Source organism: Cervus canadensis, chromosome 11 (genome assembly GCF_019320065.1).
Source record: "Cervus canadensis isolate Bull #8, Minnesota chromosome 11, ASM1932006v1, whole genome shotgun sequence".
NCBI lineage: Eukaryota > Metazoa > Chordata > Mammalia > Artiodactyla > Cervidae > Cervus > Cervus canadensis.
The window spans coordinates 41,608,111-41,632,740 of NC_057396.1; the positions used below are offsets into that span (position 1 = coordinate 41,608,111).

General features: G+C 47.7%; 1 protein-coding gene across 2 annotated transcripts in view; it reads right to left on the minus strand.

Annotated features, from left to right (window-relative positions):
* SYT9 (synaptotagmin 9) overlaps positions 1–24,630 on the minus strand; it is a 205,817-nt gene that overhangs the window by 18,535 nt on the left and 162,652 nt on the right. The gene's annotated exons all lie outside the window — the stretch shown is intronic.

The window sequence follows — 24,630 nt, forward strand, 5'->3', positions numbered from 1 at the left end:
TGAAGAGAGTATTCTATTGGCTTTTGGTTTTTTTTTAAAGGGGGCTTTCAGTTAATCAGTTTTACTACACACTGTTCACTGCACATCAGACTGGTTTTGAAAATTATGGTAATACTGAAGCAGATTGATGATTTAGGCAGGGGACAGGGGTGGGGGTGGGTTCAATCCTGGGTTGGGAAGAACCCCTGGAGGAGGACATGGCAAACCACTCCAGTATTCTTATCTGGAGAATCCCATGGACAGAGGAGCCTGGTGGGCAACAGTCCATGGGGTCACAAAGAGTCAGACACGACCGAGTGACTAAGCACAGCACAGCACAGGGGTGGAGAGAAACAGCAGAAGCAAAACAACTGAAAGTAAATTAGCAAAAAACTTACATGATAAATCATCTGGGAATGTGAGGTTAAGGAACAGTGAATTAGTGCCAGTGGGATGAAAACAAAAGAAATTTCTGGAGAGTTCTTAGGCATTGTTTTGTTTTTATCATCTTCACTGAGCTGAATAACAACTGCACAGAAGGGAAAAATCTTTTAGAACCAGCAGAGCTGACCAAGCATGTGAGAACTTGGCTGTATTGGACTGGTAGAGCTGTATCTTCTTCCAAGCTACAGATCTTCTGGGATATGAAGGTTTGTGAAAAAAAATTTCTTTATAGTTAGAGGGCAGGAGAATAAAAAGAAGAGAGGAACTGAAATGGCTATAGGTTACCCACTTCAACTTGATGCAAAGCGGTGAAGAGACAAGCCTTCCCTAAGGGGTGAAGAGAGGTCCCCCTCTGGATCCAGTCCAAATCGCCTTTGTTTCTATGCCCAAGAAGCACTGACACGGACGAATACTGTGGTTTTAAAAGCTCTGTATGGAATCAGAAAGATCTATTTAAATCTGTATGAGTCAGCTTTTGCTGCAATAACAAGCAACCCCCAAATCTTAGCTGCTTTCAACAGTAAGTCTGTGGGTTGGCTACAGCTCTGCTGGGCTCAGCTGGACCTGGCTTCACAGAGTTAGAGGTCTGTTCCTGGGTCTTACTGTTCTAGGACCCAGGGAATTCCCATGATGCAGGCCAAGAGCTCAAGGGGTCAAACACAAACATATGATACTTCTGAAAGCCCTCACCTGGAACTGTCACCCCACCCATAGTCTACTGGACAATGAAGTCTCACGGCCAAGTCCAAGTCATTGGAATATAAGGCCCTCGGGGAGTGTGGAGATGGCACGTGACAATGGATAGATTCGCCAGCTATTTCAGGAGGTGTGCTCTACCACTTATTTGCCTCTTGATGTTTGACAAGTTAGTTTGGTCTCAACTTCTTTTCATCTGGGGAGACAATACTGTTTATCTCACAGGGCATAGGTTAAATTAGATGACTTAAGTACAGCACTTAACACAGAGCCCTGGATGGAGCAGATGCTCCTTGTGGGACAGCTAATGTCATCTTATTATTATTATTACTTTTTATATTTATTTATTTATTTGATGGCACCACGTCTTAGTTGTGGCATGTGGGATCTAGTTCCCTGATCAGGGATCAAACCTGGGTGCCCTGCATTGGAAGCGCAGAGTCTTAGCCACTGGACCCCCAGGGAAGTCCCTCGTCTTATTGTTAATCAGAGGTACAGATTATAAGCAAGGCATGCCCGCTTGTCAGGAGCCCAGTGATCAGCACTGGAGAGAAGGTAGGACACAGGACTGGCATGTTACGTGGGCACAGACCAGGGCGGCAGAAGAGGAGGTGGTGGGCAGGCAGGTGCATGGACGTGTAGGTGAGAAGTGGCTCAGACAGCCTCTCAACTCCGGGAGAGCAGCTGGGCTGAGGGAGCTTGTGATTTTATCCTCCCAACCCCAGGGCAGCCTGGCCACCCTACTTCCTCCAGAGAAGGCAGACTTGGCCCCTCAGACCAAACCTGCCCGGCCTCACTCCCTTGCCCTCCACCCTCACAGTGCAGCAGCCTCTCTTCTCTCTGCTGCCCGCACAGCCTGCCCCAAATGAACCTTACTCCCTTTGAACCATCTCTAACCCTCCTCCGGGGCGCCTATCTGCTGTCCCTTCCATCCCTGATCTTTATCAAAACTTCCATCCCGCTCTCGCCCTAAGTCAATCCTTGCTTCTCCCGAGGTCTGTGCCCTCTGCTTTGACCCCTCAAACTCCCCTTCATCTCCTTTGCTCCTTGATGCCTTTGCTCCTAACACCTTCTTGTAATACTGCTCACCTACCCAGGGCCTCTTCTCCTGCTCCCACCGGGAGCAACCCTAGCCGCCTCCTTCATCTGCTCTGCCCCGGTTTTCCCTGCCACCCCTGTCCCACGCTAGGAACCAGGCCAGGGAGCTGTCCCGCCTGGGTGCCAACTTGTCCCACTGCCGGGCATATGGCAGCTTATGGCAGGGGTGGGGAGAGTGACTCAGATCTCTGGAAAAGCTGTGGAGATGCAGCCTCTGACTCAGTGTGCCCACTGCAGAACCATCTAGGAGGTGAGCTATTTATATGAAAGGTGAGCTATTTTGAGAGAGTTCTTTGTGCTCTGCAGCAGAGGGGGTTTTGCAACTTTATCAAATGATTTTACTGAAGTCCAGAAAACAAAATCCATGTGCTGCACATCGTTGGAGACAGTGGGTACAGTTGATATTTTCAGCATAGATTGAAGTGGGATAATCGCAGCATGAAATTGCAATAAATAAAGGAGAGCAGTCTCGAGGAAGCTGGCACAAGCTCTTGAAGGGGATGTTTTCTTCTATGGAACAGGAGGTGTGTGCTGCTACCCTGGTCTCTGCCATGTGGCCAGCGTGGCCGGGACTAGAGCGCTGAGTGGAGATGATAAGACCCCCCTGGTGCACACACCGGTGCACACACCACTCCTTTCACAAGAAACTTCAAAGGCAATAATGTTTCCTGCAAGCCTCGGGCTAGGTCCCCACACCTGAGCACGGCTTCCTTGCATGGCAAATGCTGTTTGCAGAAGAGAGATGAGACAGAAGAAGGTGGTTCTGAAGTCCTTCCAGAGGCCATAGCCTCCTCTGCCTCCCGTCCTCCCTCCCTACTGCCTCTCCTTGTACTTGCTCAGGTTGACAAGCAAAGTTACGAAATCATCTTGAAATGTGGAATCTCCCAAAGTTTGCGGGACCCTGAAAACCCAGCTGTTTTTCCTTTTCTGAACTGCTCAGACTTTTCCTAGAAGCCTTTCCAGAGCAGGAGATCCCAGGCTGTTGGTCAAAGCATCAGATGTTTTCAGTGAGGCGTTCCATCCATCTTTTCATCCAGTAGAAGTTAAAACATGAAAACTTCCAGAAGCACGCATTGAGTATCAGTGAAGGTCCCCCACTTGGGAGCCAGGAAAGGGGCACCTCAGGCTGAGCACGTGGGAAGCTGGGCTCCATCTCCCTGCCTCCTTTATTTCCTCCATCTCTCTTTCTCTCCTTCAGGCAATACTGAGCACCTCCTCAAGAGCTGGGGGTCTACACAAGGCTTGAGGGATTCAGAGATACAGGAGACTCCATCTCTGCTCCCAGGGGACTCATGTCTAATCAGGGAACTCACATCCAATCAGGAAAACAAACACAAAGACCCAGTGCAGCCTTTCGGGAGCTATCATGTAGGTATTTACACAGAGAAGAGGATAAGGACAATAACGTGGTGATGAGTCGCTAAGTTGTGTCTGACTCTTACAAGCCCATGGACTGCAGCCTGCCAGTCTATGAGATTTCTCAGGCAAGAATACTGGAGTGGGGAGCCATTTCCTCCTCCAGGGGATCTTCCTGACCCAGGGATCGAATCCGAGTCTCCTTCCTTGCAGGCAGATACTCTGCCGCTGAGCCACCATGGAAGCCTGCAATAACCATAGCTATTAGGTTGGTACAAAAGTTAATTTCTGTTTGGCATTGTTGACTTTGCTATTTGATACTGAAATACATTTGTAAATAAAATTGGGTATGTTATACATCATTTTAATATCATTTCTTGCTTTACATTGTTTGCTAATGAATTATTACTTGCTGTTTATATGTATTTTAGACTATGGGAATGATGTTAGACTGAAAGCAAATTTGAGTGATTTTCTTATTCGAGTTCAAATGGGTCATAACGCAGCGGAGGCAAACTGCAACATCAACAAGGCATTTGGCCCAGGAACTGCTAATGGGACATACAGTGCAATGGTGGTTCAACAAGTTTTGCAAAGGCGACTAGAGCCTTAATGATGAGGAGTGCATTGGCTGGTCATCCAAAGTTGACGACCTATTGAGAGGATCATCAAAACTGATCATCTTACAACTACACAGGAAGTTGTCCAAGAACTCAACATCCACCATTCTATGGTTGGTTGGCACTTGATGCAAATTGGAAAGCTGAAAAAGCTCGCTAAGTAGGTGTCTCGAGACCTGACCAAAAACAAATAAAAATCATTGTTTTGAAGTGTCATCTTATCTTATTCTATGCAACAACAACAAAACAGTTCTTGATCGGACTGTGATGTGCAATGAAAAATGGATTTTATAAGACAACTGGTGAAAACCAGCTCACTGGCTGGACCAAGGAGCAGCTCCAAAGCACTAACCCAAACCAAACTCACACCAGAAAAAGGGTCACAGTCACTGTTTGGTGGTCTGCTGCTGCTCTGAAATCCACTAGTTTTCTGAATTCTGGGGAAATCATGACATCTGAGAAGTATGCTCGGCAAATTGATGAGATGTACCGAGAACTGCAATGCTTGCAGCCAGTGTTGGTCAACAGAAAGGGCCCAGTTCTCCACGACAACATAACATCCGACCACATGTCACACAACCAACACTTGAAAAGCTGAACAACTGAAGTACAAAGTTTTGCCTCATCTGCCATATTCATCTGACCTCTCACCAACTACCACTTCTTCAAGCATCATGACAACTTTCTGTTAGGAAAAAATGCTTCCACAACCAGCAGGACGCAGAAAATGCTTTCCAAGAATTCATCAAATCCTGAAGCATCAGGAATAAATAAACATTTCTGCTTGGCAAAAATGTGTTGATTGTAATGGTTCCTGTTTTGGTTAATAAAGATGTGTTTAAGCCTAGCTGTAATGCTTTAAAATTCAGGATCTGAAACCATAATTATTTCTGTACCAATCTAATGATATCTATTAAGTTTACACTAGGTACTAGGCTCTCTTGTAAATGCTTTATATTTACTAACTTAATTCTTACAACTTTAGAAAGTAGTTGAAAATAAGCTCTTTATAATTCTTCCAACAATAACAATGAATCTGAAGACGGGACATCTGGCTTTGTCACAGCACCGTTGGGAGCCTTTCATTTCCTCTGCAGCCTTGGCTTGGGGCTGGGCATGGCTGTAAGATGAGGTGGGTGCCCTCCAGGTCAGTCCGGCACGTGGATGATGCTGTGCTGGGAGCTGGTTCCCAGCTTGGGGCTGCCACACAGTTACTGCTCTTGCTGGGGCAAAAGTCAGTCCTGGGGCCAATTCGATCCTAGCCACAGAGTGGGGCTTCTTATTTTAGCAACCTCAGGAGAAAGAGCCCATGGTATGAGCAGGAGGGCAGATGGGCGGAGTGTGACACTGGCCAGGGGGCGGCTGCAGCAGTCTGGAAGAGTCGGTGCCCAAAGAGGGGACCTGCCCAGTGCCCTAGAGTATAGCCAGTGCCTCTAGGACCCTAGCTTTAGGCACAGGTGTGAAGAGCTGGTACGGCCCTAGATCCCTGTCTATTAGAGAAGCTGTCTTTCAGGCATCAAGAGGCAGGGAAGCAATTTCAATCCTGTGGATCTAGGCACTGCAAAGCTGTTCTGCATGTCATAGAAGAACAGAAAGTAGCTTAAGACAGAAACTTAGGGCGTAATTGTGTGCAACTGTGAGCCCACATGGAGAAGGCAATGGTACCCCACTCCAGTACTCTTGCCTGGAAAATCCCATGAGCGGCGAAGCCTGGTAGGCTGCAATCCATGGGGTTGCTAAGAGTTGGACACAATTGACTTCACTTTCACTTTTCACTTTCATGCATTGGAGAAGGAAATGGCAACCCAGTCCAGTGTTCTTGCCTGGAGAATCCCAGGGACGGGGGAGCCTGGTGGGCTGCCGTCTATGGGGTCGCACAGAGTCGGACACGACTGAAACGACTTAGCAGCAGCAGCAGCAGCAGTGAGCCCATAAAAACATCCGAGAGTGACAGAAAAGGCTGTCAGAGGTTTGGGAGGGATGCGGGCTTGCTCAGGGAATCAGCAGAGCAGTGAGGTCAGATTTCTGGAGAAGCACAGGGGTTAACAGCTGAGGGTGGGCAGGATCAGAAAGGACAGGGTCTGAGAGCAAGGGACTCCGGGTTGGCTCACCATGGAGGGAGGTCAGGGTCAGAGAAGAAGCAGCTGTGAAGTCCAAAGCCAGAGCCACATGCTCTCAGAGGCCACTGAACCTCACGGCAGCACATTTTTGGACATTCTGGTTCTCCCTCCGCTTTTCTCCTTCCCCGGTACCCACTGTATACTATGTAACCTAATGATTCCAATTTCCCTAGCACCCATTAAATGTCAGGCACTGTGCGTTGAACATGTTACATTATTTTCTTATGCTTAAGTCTCTCAACAGCTCCAGGAGGCAGGGCCTATTATTGTATCATCAAAAAGCTGAATACTCTGAGGCTTGGAGAGGTTCAAAGACTGGCTTAAGGACACACAGCTGGGAAGTGGGAGAGCAGAAACATGAACCCAGGGGTCTGACTCCAGAGCCCCCGCTTCTAAATATCACAAGTTTCTAGTTACCGCAGTGAAAAGACCTCTTCCCTGCCATTGAGCTAGGGGGTGGTGGCCCAGGGTCCTTGCAAAATCGCAGCAGGGGATCCTCCAGGAAGCCTCTTGGCAAACAAAACACCATGCCTTCTGCCCCCAGGTTCCTCTAGGTCCCAGTGGGAATCCCGCTCTGCACAATCATAGGGAGATGAAAGGCATGGCCCACAGCGCCTCCTGTCTTCCTGCGGCAGGGCCTGGGGAGACAGGACAGCTGACCTGGAACTTCCCTGGGTTCTGCCTCCATGGGAAAGCACACACATGGACCTCTGCTGGCTCTGGAAATGGGGCAATTTTTCACTTAAAACCATCTGCAAACAAACTTCAGAGCCTTCAAAATTATACATTCACAGATCATTTCTAGACTCTGGAATAGGATTAGATGGTAATGATTTAATTGATGGTTAAGTGTGTAGACAAAATGAATGTGCTGAATCCTTTCCGTAATTATCTCTCCAAGGAGCCCCAGCAGCTATAATTACTGTCTGAGGCCAAAATTACAAACCAGCTGTTGTTTTAAGCAAAACGTGCTGCAGTCCCTGCTGGATCTTTGAGTAAAAGTTGGTCACTCCCAGCCCAGGGCCCACTAGACACGCTCACTGAAGTCCAGCCCTGGCAGAGGCTCCTCTCCCAAACCTCAGGAGCGTGTCCTCCCAGTGGCTGCTCTGCACCCCGGCCCTCACTGCACACTGCTCTCTCTTCTTTGCTGCTGGTGATTCTTCTCCTGCCCCTTCTTTACCAGGAAGATTCCTCGGATCAGCCAGCTCACATTCATCTACCCCTGAGAGCAGGCTGAACAATGGGGAGCCCTTAAATCTCAGCTCAGGGAGGATGGCGGAGCTCTTCTTGTGCTGGAGGTTAATCCATGGGGTCACTACAACTCAGGGTCTACACCCTATTGGTGGGCATACACCAACTTAAGTTATAAATCCACTTCTGGCTACAGAGAATCAGGACAGCTGTCTCTATTGATAAAATGAGCCCAATCATGATTAAACTCCTTGCAGAAATTTAAGCTCTTGTCCAGATAATTATGCAGAATTCATGTATTAATTCAACAACCACCACAGAATTACTGAGTACATCCTATATATGCTAGGTGCTGTGTGGAAGATTGGGATATCTTAGTGAACAGAGAAGACGTAGCCCCTGCAATACTGGACTGTGGCTCTTGAACTGTCCTCGACTTGACCAGGAATCTGGTGAAGGTCCTGGCCTGCAGTTTCATACAGGTGGATCTGCATCTGGACAGGAAGTAGGTGGGCAGAAGAGGCTGCGGTGGGTGTGCTGCAGGTGAGGGGTGAACACAGGAGCTGCTGATCTCAGCAGAACTCATGGGAAACAATGGGCTTGGGTCTCTGCAGCCACTTTCATCATTTAGCACTTCCTGAGATGCCTACTGTGTGCAGCAGTGCTCCTCTGCGGTTCATCTCTTCTACTCCATGGATCCCATGCCCTGTTCTTGTAGGACTCCTACTAGGTGTGAACAAGACAGAATGTGGCACTAGGGAACACTGATCAAAGCTTCTATCAATCTGTCTAATGATCTCCTTATGTAGACATCCTGAGCTGGACCGCAAATTCCATGGGGGATGCGATCAGCATTTTCTCACTGTATCCTCAGTGCCTGGCAGAATGTTCACTACCTGCTCAGAAATATTTGGTTTATGAATGAAAACAAACCATCAAATGCTAGGGAAAAAGAAGACAGATGTGACCAACATGTTCCACTAGTGGGGGGGACAGTCAAAGGTCCCCAATTCCACTTCAAGGGGAAGGATTTTGTCAGGTGAAAATACAAGGCAGGGGAGTCTGTGGAATGATAAGCAAATCCAGGCTTCACAGGGGTACTCCAGAATTCATTCATTCCGCTCCCATTCATTTATATTCGTTCATTCCCCCTGTCTTTGTTCACCTTCCCTCAGTAGACCATGTGCTTATGCAAGGCAAGCTTCACCTACTTATATCACCGAATCCTTTGTCTACACATTGCATTCTACAGAGGGGCCCTACATAAGTGTTTGTTATTGTTGTTTAGTCACTAAGGCGTGTCCGACTCTTCTGCAATCTCATGGACTGCAGCCTGCCAGGCTCCTCTGTCCATGGGATTTCTCAGGCAAGAATACTAGAGTGCACTGCCATTTCCTTCTCCAGGGGATTGTCCTGACCCAGGGATCAAACCCCTGTCTCTTGCATTGGCAGGCAGATTCTTTACCACCAAGCCACCTGGGAAGACCAAGTAAGTGTTTTAGTTCAGTTCAATGGCTCAGTTGTGTCCGACTCTTCGCGACCCATGGACCACAGCATGCCAGGCCTCGCTGTCCATCAACAACTCCCGGAGTTTACTCAGACTCATCTCCATTGAGTCAGTGATGCAATCTAACCACCTCATCCTCTGTTGTCCCCTTCTCCTGCCCTCAGTCTTTCTCAGTATCAGAGTCTTTTCCAATGAGTCAGCTCTTTGCATCAGGTGGCCAAAATATTGGAGTTTCAGCTTCAACATCAGTCCTTCCAATGAACACTCAGGACTGATCTCCTTTAGGATGGACTCATTGGATCTCCTTGCAATCCAAGGGACTCTCAAGAATCTTCTCCAACACCACAGTTCAAAAGCATCAATTCTTCTGCGCTCAGTAAGTGTTAAAAATCAGCCTCTCAATGAAGCTCTCAGAGCGCTGAAGGGTCACCTGCAGTGACACTAATGGCCAGGGGAGGGCAGCAGAGGGCAGCGGAGCTGATGGCAGAAGCCCGAGGAAAGGGCTATCTTCTCTAAGGTCACCAAGATCCTATTCAGTTCAGTTCAGTTGCTCAGTCGTGTCCGACTCTTTGCGACCCCATGGACAGCAGCACACCAGGCTTCCCTGTCCATCACCAATTCCCGGAGCTTGCTCAAACTCATGTCCATCAAGTCAGTAATGCCATCCAACCATCTCATCCTCTGTCATCCCCTTCTCCTGCCTTCAATCTTTCCCAGCATCAGGGTCTTTTCAAATCAGGTGACCAAAGTATTGGAGTTTCAGCTTCAGCATCAGTCCTTCCAATGAATATTCAGGACTGGTTTCCTTTAGGATGGACTGGTTTGACCTACTTGCAGTCCAAGGGACTCTTAAGAGTCTTCTCCAACACCACAGTTCAAAAGCAGTCAATTCTTCGGCGCTCAGACTTCTTTATGGTCCAACTCTCACATCCATGGGGACTTCCCTGGTGGCTCAGACAGTAAAGCATCTGCCTACAATGCAGGAGACCCAGGTTTGATCCCTGGGTCAGGAAGATCCTCTGGAGAAGGAAATGGCAACCCACTCCAGTACTCTTGCCTGGAAAATCCCATGGACGGAGAAGCCTGGTAGGCTACAGTCCATGGGGTCGCAAAGAATCAGACACGACTGAGCGACTTAACTTCACTCACATCCAAACATGACTACTGGAAAAACCACAGCTTTGACTAGACGGACCTTTGTCAGCAAAGTAATGTCTCTGCTTTTTAATATGCCGTCTAGGTTTGTCATAGCTTTTCTTCCAAGGAGCAAGTGTCTTTTAATTTCATGGCTGCAGTCGCCATCTGCAGTGATTTTGGAGCCCAAGAAAATAAAGTCTATCACTGTTTACATTGTTTCCCCTATTACATATAAGTCCTATTACTTTATTATTACCCATAGGTTCTATTACCCATGTGAATATCAGGGGAGAGCATAAAGACTGGAGAAAACTGCTGACAGAAGTCCAGTGAATCCCAGGATAGTAAAGAGGGGGGTCAGTTTGAGCAGGGAGCTACAGAGGCTGGTGGCCAGTGCTGGGGTTTGTGCGGAGATGCGCTGAGGTCAGCATCACAGGTGAAGTATGTGGTCTAGAGCCGCAGTGCTGGCAGCACAAGCCCTATGCTGAGCATCCCTGGGAGCCTCAAACCTACCCCCAGTATTGACTCTAGTCCTTAAGGTGACAAATGTCCTGAAAGTTGGGTCTGATACTATCTTCTACTCTAGTTTGGGCTCAAGAACTGTGGGAAGGAGGGCTATGACCAGACCCAGCTAGTTTTGTGAAGGATGGTCTCAAGGCTCCTCCCACCCCCAGGTGTGGGATCTGGCAGAGACCTGGGGCCTTAGAAGAAGAGCCCTCTCAGTGGATTTCCCCTGGAGCACAGAGTGCCAGGGCTGCTGGTCTTAGACCAGCAGGTGAGCTTTGATTCAAACTTGATCTTCTGTCCTGCCTATGTTGGCTTGAGCCTTCTGGAACTGGCTAGAAAATCAGGAGGGCAGATGACGGAGCCCAGATTTGCAGACGTTGGGGGAGTGGTGGGGGTCACAGCTAGAAGGCTAGATGGACATTGCTGAGGGACAAGAGGATGGTGCTTTTGTCGGTCTGAAGAATAGATTCTGACCAGGGTGGAAAACAACGTTCTCAAAACCAGGCAAAGTCTTTGGGGCTTGGTGAATGTGATGTGGTCAGCTAACCCAGATGGTAGGGCACATGTCCCTGTGGGGTGCTCTGAGTATCAGTGGTCTTGGGAGTCCTTAGCCCAGGAGAAAATGAGAAGACACATTCTGTTTGGTATTTAAACCAAAGAAATTTGCTGCATGAAGCTCACAGTGTCCCAGCTATGAAAATCCTGTGGCCTTGTATCAAGTACCTGATTCTTTGAAGATGCTCAGCTTCCCAGCAGACAGAAGAACAGATTTCTAGGTTCAGCACTGGAGTGGTTCCCTTTAGGGAAGTGGATAAATAGGCAAACTTCATAATTCTAGACAGCAGAAGTGCTGCAGAGGGGCAGAAAAGACCAGGTAGAAAGAAACAGGCAAGAATGCATTTTCCTCCCTGTCTCTTTTCATCTTTTGTACATGTCCATGTAAAGTATCAGTAATTGAGTGTTTCTATGAGTATCTCCCTTACTGTCATTTCTGATTGCACAGTCAGAATAGCATTCTAAAGAGCTTTTCAAATATTTCAAGTCTCTCCATCTAGGCTCCCAACAACAGAAGCCTTTATTTTTTCTTCTGAGGTTTTGAAAATCTTTATTCTAAAGCTGATGGGAGAATCTGACCATATCCAAACCCTCCTTCACTGCCTGGGTCTCGTCTCTCCCAGGATAGAGCAGTTCTCCTAAGGTCTCATTACTTCTACTTTGCCAATCAGTTCTTGTTTTTTTTACATATTTCCTTTCTCCTCCTTCATATTTTAATATATACTTTTTCTTACTGTTTACATTTATCAGAAGATGCCTGGTGAAGTCACTGTTAATGACCCATCCAGCACCATCCCCCTATGTCCTTCTTCCTAAGTGAACCCTGAATTTTTCCAGGTTGCCTCCTCTCCCCACGAACCAAGGCATATCATGGAAAGGGGATCCACTCCAGGGCTGGGCATATTTTTCCCAGGTACTCCTATTCCTTTGGCCAGTGACTGATTCAAAACTTGGCATACTTAAGGCCATGACATATAAAGGGAAAGTCTGTTGGGGACTTGAGAAATTTATTCCTTGCTCCTTAGCTTCAGGAAGTGCATTTTCATCTGGTTGTTTTCACACCTGGACACAATGCCTGGAAGTGCATCCACCTTTCTGCTAACCTGAAGACAGCAGCCTGGAAAGATCTCACATGCTTGCCCTATCATTAGCTCCTGAATCTTCCAACCCTGATCCCTACCCTACCACTAACTCCTTAGCCACGTGATACATTTTCTCATGGTTTAATCCAGTTTGTGTCAGGATTTCTGGTATTTTTTTTTAATTGAAGTATAGCTGATTTACAATATGAGTTTCAGGTACACAGCAAATGATTCAGCATTTTTACAGATTATATTCCATTAAAGCTTATTATAAGATGATGGCTCTAATTCCCTGTGCTATACAATATATCCTTGTTGCTTATCTATTTTATACACAGCAGTTTGTATCTCTGAATCCCATATCCTTAATTGCCCCCACTTCCCTCTGTTCATTACATCAAAGGTATTCTGATTTATCCTGCCAGCAAAGCAACTCAAGAACGTGTCAGATCCTCTGTTTTCAACCAATGAAGATGTCCAGGAAGACCTCCTCAGTGAGCTGCTCCCTCACGATGAGATTTTATCTTTGCACTCATGCTTGGATTTGTTTCAGGAGAGCCTCCCTCTGTGATACTCCCATAGCGCGGTCATTTCTGCGAAGCCCCATGCACTTGCTTCTCAATGAGTCTTCAGCCTTCCATGCACAGCTTTCCAGACAGGCACAGCACAGTAGTCTGCCTGTTTCTAAGCGGTCTGTTGACCTTCTCGGGTGTCTGCAGACAATGCTCTGGGATAGTGTCTGTTTGCTGTGAGGGGTGCACTGGGATACCTAAGGCCACTTACAGCTGGGCTTCTGGCCCTCCCTCCCGGGTACTGCCTGTCCTGAAACTCTCTTTGCTATCTTCCACTTATTATCATTTTAGCAACTGGTCTCATGGGTTATCTATTTTGTTCTTTACCTTCTGGTATTCACTGTTAAATCGTCTTGATGAGAGTAACTCATCAATCACCAGTTCTCCACGTCTTCGTAAGATTTGCACTCTTGGCTAAGAATGATTTATTCTGATACATTAAGCCAGGATTCTGAGCCTCAGCTAAACATCAACCTGACCTTTCTGGCAACTGTTGATGATCTCTGAGTTGTCCCTCAGTCTCCTGGAGTTCCTAAGGGCAGGGGAGAAGTGAAGAAGTGCCGTGCTCTCTAGTCCTTCCTCTCCCACCTCCAAATCATTGTGTCTGAAGACACATCTGTGTTTGCTCCTAGCGGGTTGTCTCTAACCAAGAGAAGCAATGAAGAATTTGCCCAGTTTCAGCTGACTCTCTGTTACACCTTAGTTGCCATCAGGAAGGCATCTTGCTATCAGCACTTTGGGTCCCATGCACAGTGACTCTCAACAGAGAGTCACCAACCAGGGTCTTTTTAAGCTTCTCTCGAAGCAGCCTTCTTCACACCCACGTTCTTAGGGCTTCTTCTTCATCTATGTTTCTCTTCCAGAAACTCTGGACTCCTCTCAATGGGGTAGAACTCATTTCTACTTGTGTTGTTCTGCTCATTCTAGCTTCTCTTTTTATTCAGAGACATTCTCACCATTTTAAGGTTACATCTTAAGCACAGCTAAACTGCAGCCAACTCTGTGAAAGCAAAGAGAGTAGCCCAAATCCAACACCCATCAAATGTACTCCTGGGCAGTCCACATGGGCCCTGGTCAGTCTTTGGGTTGCAAGGAACAGAGACTCACTCAGGAGAGCTCAATAAAAGGTTAGCTCAGTGGTGGTGGTGATTTATTGCAAAAGCACTCATGGGCCAACAATGGAAATGGATTCTCACAGAGGTTCCCGACCAGGAACCATGGTAAGAGGGGCCCTGAGAAGAACCAGGCGGGAGGTTTGTTCTGGGCCCAAGGCAACCCCTGGAACATCAGCAGCAGGCTTCTGGATCTTGGCTCTGGTCTGCTATTTTTTAATTTTATTTTGGAGTATAGTTGATTTACAGTGTTGCCTTAGTTTCTGCGGCACAGCAAAGCCAATCAGTTATACATACACATGTATACACTCCTTTTGATTCTTTTAGTGCATAGGTTATTACAGAGTATTGACAAGAGGTCTCTGTTTTATATAGTAGGTCCTTTCTGGTCTGCAATTAATGAGACTTCTCTGTTCTCTCTTCACCAATTGGTTTCTTAATCCTCTACTGAGCAAGTATTTCCACTCACTACACTTTCAGTGTACTTATTAATGTGATTTTTTTTATATTCTACCAAGACCTCTAAAGCTTCCCGTTATTTCATGGTTCTGCTGATGCCTCACTTTCTTGATATCTACCAAGTTCAGAAGTAGTATCTAACTGACCCAGCCCATCTTTGGGGTCTCAGACTGTGCCATTTGTCACCGGGCAGCCCATAGACTGACTGCTGGGAGCATATCCCCTAGGGATCCCATCACCTGGGGCCAGAGTTACCCTGTACAAACCCCAGTGGTCGGGACCATCTCTTTGACAAACAGGGGAGTGGAGCTGCATGTGCACGTGAGGGGGCTGAGATGGGGCAGTGCTGTGAGTAGGGGTCTGACACGTCCACAGCAGCCTTGGCAGGCAGAACCCAGCACTCCCGGGGCTCCTCTTTCTATCAGCCCTCGGCTCCAACACAGACTCCCCTTCACCTCCTTTTTTCCTAGAACAGAGAAACCTTCTCACATGGTTTAGATTCATGTTACAGGTGAAGGTCTCAAATGATCATGAAACCACAGTCACGGAGTGACTTCTTCTGTATTGTGGGCACGTCTAGTTTTCCACGGGCCTGTATAATTTCTTCCGTTCTCCCCCAGACCTTTGTCATCTCTATTAAACTGGGTTTTTCAGCTGCTTCATCCTTCTGAATGTCTTGGGGTTTGTTTGATGGAAGCCACAAGGGCACAGCGAGTATTTGCATTCTGAGTGGTGGGGGCTGGCCTCTCACATCAATGCTGGGCCCTTTAGGATTTTAGGATAAATGCTCAAAGACTGCCCACAGCTGGACTGGCTGGAAGTGAATGGAGGTGGGGACTGTGAATTAGAGAGGAGAGGAGAGGACTTAACAGGAAGAAGCCTTCGCATCAAAGGCTGACGCTGAAATCAGAGGTGAGGTTGAAGCAGGGGTGTGGCACGCCCATTCAGGTGTCAGAGCTGAGACATGGGAGGCGGGCCAGATGACAGGGAATGGGTTTCTGATCTGAGGGGTGTGCTGGCAAACTGCAGAGCAGTGGGAGGAGGTGGGCTTGTTCCAGACAACCTGATCAAAGTTGGTAACAGAATAAGAGCAGCCTCTGCATGCTGCCAAAAGCCCAGCAGGATCCGGGTGGACAGAGAGACCCTTTCAAGGTTGAGCTGGGTTGGAAAAGTGCTGAGCTGCTTCCAGGACACCAGAGTGTGTGGTCAGTACATGGAGGAAACCTGGGGACCTGGACACGCAGGAAGAGGAGGCAGGAGGTCATCTGGGCCTCCATCTGGCTGCGGTGGGAAGGGGCACAGCATAGACGCTGGGTCCCCGCCTCCTATCCAGAGCAGCCCCGGGCTACTCCTAACCCTACCTGCAGAGTCAAACTGCTTCCCTAGACCACACAGGTGAGACAGAGCCACGCTGTGCCCAACACAGGGGAGGAACACCCTGGTGCTCAGTGAGAGGAGCTGGGCGGAGACCAGGGCCACGTGTTCCCCAGGTAGAGCCCACATGTCAGTCATGCCGTCTCTCCTGTCTCTTCCATTTCTCCTTCCCTATTGGCCTCTACCTCAGCTTATAAAAATGCTCACATTTCTTGCTTCTGAGAAACAAAATCCTGCCCTCAAAATCCTTCACCCTTTTCTAGCGACTGGCCTGACTTCCCTTCCCCTTTCACCCAAGAAGCCGGAAAGAGCTGTCCGTATTCATTCATTCCTCGGGCCGTGACTGTCTTTTGCTGGACGCCCCTAGACACCACAGCTCTGCTGATGCTGCCCTGCTCCAGGGTTGGGAGACTACACACACATACCCTTGGGGAGCCTGCCCAGCCCTCCTGGGCACAGCAGACCACCGGAATGTGCTTTCTCTAGACAGTTAAGGAATCTGAAGGGGAACAGAGGAATGGGGCAGAGTGTTGAGGAATGGTTTCAAAATATCACAGAATTTAATTTGTAGTTGGTATGAACAGATTTTGTCCCGGCTGCTCCGTGACCTGACGTGGACTGTCTTAGTGGGACCCTGTCTCCTGCGCGTCTCTTCAGTCCTTGCTCCCCCTGACTCCTTATTCACAGGACATCCATCTGTCTGAGTGCCCTTCATGACTGCTGTTCCAGAATTTTCTTTTTTCAATCCTCACTCTTGGCCTCATCAGGGAGAGGGCTGTTAATAGGAAGCGCCTGCTTGTCAGAATCCAGGTCCCCTCTCCTCACAGTGGGGTCATAGCAGAGTTAGAGACAAGAGCTGCGTGACAAAATCTGCACCCTCCCTTAATTGAGGGAAAGCTTTGTTCTGAAAGCTCAGTGCTTTCTGACATGCTCTTCCCTGAGGGATGTGGGGCTTAAAATTCAGGCTAATTAACCTTTTGTCAGCGGATTATAGGCACTGGCGTTTTCATTTAAAGACTGGGTGAACCAATCTGCCTACTTTGTGTGGCCGTGGCCCAGAACAGAATTGGACTGGCTGGCTGTTAGCTCAGAGAAGGGTAGAAGGTAGGTGCACACACACACATGTGTATGCATGTATGCACGGACGTGTGTGAGAGGTGGGTGGTTAGAATTGCAATGTATCTTTCAGAAGAACGTCTTGAGAGGTAATAATTTGTCAAATTCTATTGCTCTTAACACATACTGAACCTCTTTAATCTCCCCTCTTTCATGTCAGCTCCCACTTCCCTGACCCTTGCCCCAAATACCCTGTCCTTTCTCTGACGTCCTACAGATCAGTGGATGCCAGAACCGTCCATCTGGCCAACAGAGAGGTCTGGTTATCGTCCTGAGCTCCTGCTTCTCCTGACCTCTCATAACCCTTCGCAAAGACATCCATTCCCACCCATCCCCTTTGTCTGTGCCCTCTTCAGGCCCGACACAACTCTTCTCGACCCTTCCTGACCGTGCTTTTCCATACAGGCAGTGTGATCCTTTTAAAACACACATTTGAGCATGCTCAGCTCTTCTTAAAATCACCCCAAAGCTCCTTTACTGCCTCAGCAGAAAGTTCAAATTCCTTATCACATCCTTCCCTTTCTGGCCTCATTTCTGTTCCCTGTGTATCGGTCATCTTGAACTCCTTGGTGTCCCAGGCACCAGCCCTTCTCTTTCATACCTTCAGGCCTTTGAATGTGCCTCCTGCCTTTCTCCTTGCGACTCCTTTTGTTTTTGTCTTTGCTCAACAGGAATATTCCTACTTATCGTCCAGAGCCTGCCCTAGTGGGTCACCATGTCTCTCTGGTCATGACCTTTCCCCAACGGGTGGCTGGGAACTCTCTCATCTGTGCTCCCATAAAAATTTTGACAATACTGATTACACAACTTGCTGTCAGACTCCATCAACTCCATGGAGGTGGGCCCTGCGTCCTCAGGACTTCTGACAGTACCCGGCACCCGGGAGCAGTGGGGGAGTCAACTTGGAGCTGACTTCAGGGAACTCTCTCATAGCAAGGAACACACATGTCGAATAAGAGTTGCCATTCCTTCCTTCCGTGGCTTTACCCAACCTTCTTCTTCAATTATAAACACACAGTTGCGTGTCTCTGTGCTGTTTAATCGTTGTAGGGGAAGCACAGTTCCAAACCAGAAGGTTAAAATACTTGTGATAAAAATAATCTATTTGTGCACTTATGCAACTGTGGCAACACAAACTCAGGCATGCAGCAACCTATACAGAGAAGCTTAAACCAAGGGACGGTGTTGTTTCCTGACAAAGAGTTGTGATGCAAAGTCCAGAATTCCAGTTGTTTGGAGAAAGCATTCTGGATGGCCCTAAACATGCATGCAGCTGGGGTTATGATTCCACACTTCCCTCTTAATACTCCCACATGGCATCAGAATTCCACTGGCCTCTCTAAAAGTATATATCCTTTATTTCAGTTTTCCAGAGTGTAGACCATGATCCATCATTGGGTTTGTGAAATCAATTTAATGGTTGTGACCAGTATTCTTTTATCTTAATGAACTGATTTTTTTCTCCAAATGCCTCACATGCATATATACTATTTCATGAAACTTTTTTTTTTATCTGTGTGCTGTGATGTAAAATGTCCTTCTTACTGTAAATCATATCCAAAAGCACTAGGGGGCACACCACTCTATTCCAAGGGAATCCTGAGCGTCCCTTGGATAGCAAGTAGATCAAACCAGTCAATCCTGAAGGAAATCAACCCTGAAAATTCATTGGAAGGACTGATGCTGAAGCTGAAGCTCCAAAACTTTGGCCACCTGATGCAAACAGCCGACTCACTGGAAAAGACCCTGATGCTGGGAAGGCAGGAGGAGAAGGGGATGACAGAGGACGAGATGGTTGGATGGCATCACTGACTCAGTGGACATGAGTCTGAGCAAGCTCCGGGAGACGGTGAAGGACAGGGAGGCCTGGCGTGCTTGCTGTCCATGGTGTCTCAGAGTCGGACACAACGAAGGCCCTGACCACCACCAACAGCAGCAGCTCTAAGAGCCAGAGTCAGCTGTCAGTCCCCTCCCTTTAGACACTAATGCAGCACAACTGGGCTGGCCCACTAGGCTGTTTAACTGGGTCACACCTTCCTCTTTGATTAAATGAATTTGTGCTCCTCAATTTCTGTCTGCTTTGAACATAGTAGGTCTTGCATTTATCTGTTTTATAAATTCAATTTCCAGGGAGGAGTCAAGATGGCGGAGGAGTAGGACGGGGAGACCACTTTCTCTCCTACAAATTCATCAAAAGAATAACTGAATGCAGAGCAAACCTCACAAAACAACTTCTGATCGCTAGCTGAGGTCATCAGGCGCCCAGAAAAGCAGACCATTGTCTTCGAAAGGAGGTAGGACAAAATATAAAAGATAAAAAGTGAGACAAAAGAGCTAAGGACGGAGACCCGTCCCGGGAAGGGAGTCTTAGGCGGCCTTGCTTGGGCTAGGGTCCGGGCCTGAGTGCCCTGAGGACAATCGGAGGGAGCTTCTGTGAGGTGCCAACTTGAACTGTGGGAGACCAAAAGAGAGAAAATTAACCGGCCGGAACACACTGCCGGCCGTTCGCAGAACAAAGGGACGGAGAAAGTCCCAAGAAGAGGTCGCAGGCTGCGGACCCGCCCAGCCCCGCCGGAGGCAGGAGGCAGGGGGGAGGGGAAGGTCGCGGCGAGACACAGGGCGCAGGCACCCGACCGGCGCGGGCGGGGACTGGGGCTGGGGACGCAGAGGGCGGAAGGCGCGCGCACCCGACTGGCGCCAGCGGAAACTGAGACTGGGTCCGCGGAAGGGAGTGAGTGTGCCACACCTGGGGATAGTGCGCCCATCAAGCCCCTCGCTGCCTGGACCGCTCTGACGGGGAAGGCACGGAGAGCAGGCGCAGCTTTTCCTTCCGCGCTTTTGTGTAACACCCGAGGGCTGGAACCTAGCGCAGCGCGGGGCGCGCTCCATATGGAACAGCCGGGAGCCTGAGCAGCGCAGACGGAGAGGGCAGCGTCAGCCCCTCCCGGCAGCGCCAGGCCGCCCCCGCAGGGCCAGCCCCTCCCCGCGGCGTCAGCCCCGCCCCGCAGCGCCAGCCCCTCCCCGCAGCGTCAGCCCCGCCCCGCAGCGCAACGGAACTAGCTACCTGAATAAGAGTCCACCTCCGCCCGCCTGTGTCAGGGCGGAAATGAGGCTCTGAAGAGACCGGCAAACAGAAGCCAAATAAACAAAGGGAACCGCTTCAGAAGGGACTGGTGCAACAGATTAAAATCCCTGTAGAAAACACCGACTTCACCGGAAGGGCCCTGTAGATATCGAGAAGTGTAAGCTGGAACGAGGAGCTATCTGAAACTGAGCCGAACCCACACTGACCGCAGCAGCTCCAGAGAAACTCTTAGATATATTTTTACTTTTTTTTTCTAAGTAAGGAAAAAAAAAATTTTTTTTTCTTTTTATATTTTTTCTTTTTTATTTTTTCTCTTTTATTTTCCTTTAAAATTCCCTATTACTCCCTCATTACTCCTTAACTTTCATTTACATAGATTTTTATGATTTTTTTTAATTAGGGGGAAAAAAAATTTTTTTTTTTTTCTTTCTTTCTTTTTTTTTTGTTTTTTTTTCTTTTTTTTCTTTTTCTTTTTTCTCTTTTTTCTTCTTTTTTTTCCTTTCCGTTTTCTCTTTTATTTTCTATTTTTCTTTTTCTCTTATTTCTTTTAAAGTCCTCTAGTACTCCTCTACTACTCTTCATTTTCATTTTCACTACACTATAACTTTACAAAAAAAAAAAAAAAGAGAAGCCCTATCTTTAAACCGAAGATTATTCTCTCCCAATCTTGACTCTCTGTTTTCTACCTCAGAACACCTCTATTTCCTCCTTTCCCCTTCTCTTCCCAATCCAATTCTGTGAATCCTTGTAGGTGTCTGAGATACGGAGAACACTCTGGGAACAGACAGCTGCGTAGATCTGTCTCTCTCCTCTTGAGTCCCCCTTTTTCTCCTCCTGCTCATCTCTATCTCCCTCCTCCCTTTTCTCCTGTTCATGTAACTCTGTGAACCTCTCTGGGTGTCTCTAACAGGGGAGAATCTTTTTGCCATTAACCTAGAAGTTTTATTATCAGTACTGTATAGTTGGAGAAGTCCTGAGACTACAGGAAGAATAAAACTGAAATCCAGAGGCAGGAAACTTAAGCCCAAAACCTGAGAACACCAGAAAACTCCTGACTACATGGAACTTTAAGCAATAAGTGACCGTCCAAAAGCCTCCATACCTACACTGAAACCAACCACCACCCAAGAGCCAGTAAGTTTTAGAGCAAGACATACCACGCAAATTCTCCAGCAACACAGGAACATAGCCCCGAATGTCAACATACAGGCTGCCCAAGGTGACACCCAACACATAGACCCATCTCAAAACTCATTACTGGGCACTCCATTGCTCTCCAAAAAGAAGAAATCAAGTTCCACGCACCAGTACACTGACGCAAGCTTCCCTAACCGGGAAACCTTGACAAGCCAATCGTCTAAATTCAATTTCCAAATTAGATTTGACTTCAGGAAAAAATTCAGAGGAAAAACCACCAAAGTCCCAAAACTGCACAGCACTGTGTTGAGCAAGTAACTGAAACCTTTAGGTTTATGCTTCAATTTGCTAAGAACTACCTTAAATTTATGTATCTATAGATGCACGTGAACAGCAGATTACAAATAATCCTGAACCCTGTCATGGACCCTCCAGTCTGGGAGTCAGATTCAGCAAGTTCTCGTATTATAATCCAAATGCAAATCCATGTCAATCCTACTGAAGATTCCCTGGAGCTGTGAAGGTGAATTTGTTTCCTGCCAGCAAAGCGGAGTCTAAATCTTATTTAAATGTCTTCTGTTTCCGAGCTGCCCTCCCTTCTCTTCTCCCCCAACACCCGACTCCTCCCCCTGTGCTTGGCTGCCCTCCACTACCTCTCCTCACCCCAAACCTACTTTTTTTCTGCTTCTCCAACCACATGGAGGACCCCTTATAAAACCTTCCAACCCCACCCCACTCAGCAAACACCTCTCACTAAGCAAAACAGGCTTATAGAAACACAGGCCATCTGATGGTCTCTGAACACAGAGGAGTGGTGATGGTGGGAGGGCCCACGTTTAGATTCAAAGATCTTCTCTGGATGTGAATGGGTGAAGCTCTGAGTCTGGTCCAGATCTGTTTTTCTTCTTATAGCCCTGGTTCCCCACCATTCCTTGACTCATGGAGTCCACTTCTAGACTCAACAGCTGATCCACTAATCAAAGAGCTGCAGGAGTCTCTGTATGCAATTGCTCAAGGACCCTCCTAAAGTTCAGAGCCACCCACCTCAATGACAATGCAGAGTTCAGTGACACTGCTATTATTAATTCTGTCCCTAGTTCCTGCTAAGGAGGAAGTCCAAACCCAGCAGAGGGTTCCTCTGGGCTCCAATGAACTCAGACACAACCTATAAAGACAGTGAAGGAAGCTACATCTGGGCTGGGGGGGCTTCAGAAAATTTTTGGCTTGAAACTATAAGAGATACATCTTCTGGGCTGAGTAGTCCTTGAAGACTCCCACGTGATTCAAAAGTCCTTTTCTTTCCTATTATTCCCTTTCTTGCTTTCAAGTATCTCCTCTGGCGGCGGCAGCAGCTGGAGCTAAGAGCTATTCCTCCTAACAAAGTGCAGATTTCTCAAGGCCTTTCTATTAACTCTTTGGTGCCTGCTGATGTGCGAGAGAAGCAGGACAAGAGGTGGAGAGGACGGGTGTGCGGTATGATGACCAGACACATCAGTGTGGCTGAGGTGGTATCCCTGACTTCCCCTTACTATCCTGAGAGTGTAGAGTTACCCTCTGAGTTACTAGTTCTTTCTCAGCAAGGATCCCTGCATCCTTACTTCTGATATAGGACTTAATTCTAGGTGAGCCCATGCTCACTTGGTATTCTGGTTCCATATTTGAAGAGCAATGGAAGGGTCAGATTATTTTTAAACAGTAGGATAAAAGCCATTAGCGCTCACAGTGGGAATGGACATTTCGCATCTTTAAGGAACATACACTTGTTAATGCAAGTGAGAGATCAGACTGTCTCACCCCAGCTACTCATCTATGAAGACAATGTTGACTCAACCCTGCAGGCTAGAGAGGCAGAACTGTGCCTGCCCTTCCAGGCTTCAGGTCCTGTGATAACAATCTTCTCCTGCCAAGGGACCTGGGTTGTCAACTCATTCCTGGACTTTCTGTGCTGAAGTGAGTCCAACTCCCACACCCTCACTTTTACCACTAGGCTGAACTCCTGTTTGGATCTTACCCCAGTCCTGAAAGCTTGCCAGGAAGAGCCCTGCCACCACGCTCTATAACTCAGAAGCCCACCCTGATCCCTGCTTGGCTCTTGGTTCTTTAGTTAGAGACTGGATCTGTGGCCACAGTCATTGCCACTGGGGGGTCTCATTCACTATCCTTGGATGGAAGCTTCCAGAAATAGGATGGGAGCACCAGATGCCCAGCCTCAGTATCTTGATGATGGACTCTCTAGATGCCTCTGCAGCCGGGCCAATTCCTCCCTGCCCACCCCCTGCTCACAAGTAGGTGCCGCCTGTTCCAGTTCAGTGCTGTGCCCCAGATGGCCCGGACTCAGTCAACAAAGAGGGGGATGCAGAGGAGCCCAGCAAAAAGCATTCTGTTTAGATCTACACCTCCGGTCCCCTTCAGAGACTTCATTAAGCATTCTTCACAGGAAGGAAGACCTGGAATGTTTACATTGTTTAATTTTCATCAATCTTAATCCCTTCGGATGGCATTTGCTGTCTTGATTGATTGTATGACCTTTCTCTAGGAAACTTTTTCAACCTGGACACTTACTGTCAGTATGTACACTATTTAAGTAGCTCCACTCAGATCCTCAGCTACATAGGGGGAAAAAAAAATTGCACCTTTGTTTCCCTGCTCCTCATTCACGACTGCTTATCTTCTTGACAATATGAGCACAACTCACGACAGTCAGTGGATTGCTCAATGATTTGCAAAGTTCCCTTGCTTTTTAAAAGAAAATCCCCTTCCTTTATTTTTAAGCATTTCAATGATCAATGGCATCACATTTCATTCTGATCTTTATTTAAAATGGGGGTAGGGGGAGGTGTGAAGGAAATGGCAACCCACTCCAGTAATCTTGCCTGGGAAATTCCATGGACAGAGGAGCCTTGGTGGGCTACAGTCAATAGGGTCTCCAAGAGCTAGACAGGATTCAGTGACAAACTACCATGGATCACAAACTTCTACGCTTTAACTTGTAAGTAAAAATAAATAAGCATGGAATTAAAGATAATATTAGAGCTGCTAGGACTATCATTAAAAGACTATAGATTTTCATTTTCGTTCTAAACAAATGAACTGCAGTACATGGTAGTAGGCAGGAGGTCTATGGGTCCCGGGTCGAGCGGCTGGAGCCCCTGTATCTAGGGACAGATACTCCAAGACGAAGAGGAGGAGGAGCCGAGCCCTGCCTAGATAAGAGACCAAATATTTCTCACTCTTGAGGTCAACGAGATCTTGCTGACTATACTTGAGCAGAGAGGCTCTTTGCAGGCCAAAAAGATGTCAGCCTACCTACAGGCCTCTTCACTAGAATCCATCTTGGCTAAGAAATGTATACGCACACTTGGGAGGACCCTGTGATAAACCAAACACAGACTCAGAACCAGGCAAAGCAAAATGATGGGCCCAAGGAAACCCAGAAAAAAATGCCCCATATGAGTCATTTGAACTACCATAAGGGCACGACTC